The sequence below is a fragment of the Haliotis asinina genome, chromosome 16, assembly GCF_037392515.1.
Source record: "Haliotis asinina isolate JCU_RB_2024 chromosome 16, JCU_Hal_asi_v2, whole genome shotgun sequence".
NCBI classification, from domain to species: Eukaryota; Metazoa; Mollusca; class Gastropoda; order Lepetellida; family Haliotidae; genus Haliotis; species Haliotis asinina.
In genome coordinates, this window is record NC_090295.1 from 26,331,826 (window position 1) to 26,333,615 (window position 1,790).

Genomic DNA, 1,790 nt, shown 5'->3' on the forward strand with positions numbered 1-1,790 from the left:
TTTATGTAACTGTAAACTTTGTAGAAAGGTTCACCTTTGCTGGGTTTTATGATCTCATATAGCTGAGGCTTCGTTGCCTTTGAAGGCCGTGCGATCTTAAATTTGTCGAGCCATGATATCATATCACCTTTTCGACTGTTCGATATGGAGGCTTTAATGTCGGATCCTGCACGCTGTGATATGGTCCACTGTCCATTACGACAAAACACCGTCTCTGGTAGAGCTGGTACCAACATGTTTATAACCCAATCGAGGAAAACCGCATCATTCATCTCGGAATGGTAGTCTCTGTCATCTGTGAACTTTGCCCTGAATACCAATTCTCAGCCTGGGAGAATGCCAGAGTAACAGAGAGTGTTGATATAATTGATATCAGTAGACACGCGAGCGAGATTCTATTTATCATCCAAAATCATTCTTCATTAGTTTTCAATGAAAAATGTAAATCTCTAAACACAACACAGCCACTAGATATGCAGTGCAGCGATGCCATAGCATTGTGATGTCATCAAGTTCTTGACGTCAGGGCATAGCATTGTCAGGGCAATGTGCAGAATCTACTGTGCACACAATATCTCCTATGGAACACAGTTTGGGATGATAATTAGCTATTAGTTAGATCATTTCAAACCGAGATCTGTGCTCGTGTACACCACAGTTTTGCCGGATTTGATTGACAGGTGGGAGACGCGAGAGCTTTGCTGAACTGAAGGATTTCACTGTTGTCAACATAAACAACTTCAGTTTCAGCTTGTAAATTCATCTGAAATCATTAAAACGGTAGAAGTTACATTTCCTTGTTGCAAACCTGGACTAACACAAATTGGATACAATGTTGAACTATGTTGAGTTCAGTCCCCTTGCCGCGGGGCGGGGCTTTTAGGAGCCAATGGCAGGCGAAATCTGCCTTCGAAACTGCTGTCTTCCAGCACATACACCGCGGGCAAGATCAAAGGAACCGACACTCAGGCATGGTACAATAATACATACCTAGCATTGCTTTATTACTCACGATTTATTATGGATGTTACAATACAGTATCAGCTTTAACATTCACTGCTAGTCGTGTAATGTTTTAGAGTTCAGTTTAATAGACTATGAATTTATGGCACACCTGAGACTGAAATGGCACATCTAAATAATAATTTTTCATAACAATGCCCATATACTTTTATTCAAAGACATATCTGAATAAATCATGAAAATGTACACTTCAAGATCATGCCATGATTGTGACTTAAATTGTGACCAAATAAATGTTTGTGTGTGTGTGTGTGTGCGTGTGTGTGAGCGTGCGTACGTGCGTGCTTGTGTGTGTGTTTGTCATACCAATGTGCACATTAGCTAGACCTAGACTGATACAATAAACACAGCTGAAGTTGCGCTGGGAACGAGCCAAGTCACTGTGTGCGTTGGAGCATGATGGGGCACACGTTAATTAGTACAAATGGTAAAGAAAGCAAGGGAGTGACCTATCCCTGTTGTAGATTATCCCTGATCTCAATATCTCCTCTTCCACAGTATATTGTAATACGTATCGCAATACGAAATTTGGGGCATTCTACACAGCCCAAATAATAATAGTTGTCCAGCCTTGGCCCGCCCCGCGCCGAGTTTTAGGCCACTTCACCGACCTATCCTGCTATCTCTCAAAATTCATGGTGTACGCAGCACTCATGGTCCGTTTTCACTCCATTTTGTACACTGGTTTTGATTGCCACTGCGGGCGCTAATGGACCAAGTAAAGACGTTTTGATCTAAAGTTTTTGTCCGTTTTGGCTCATGTCTGG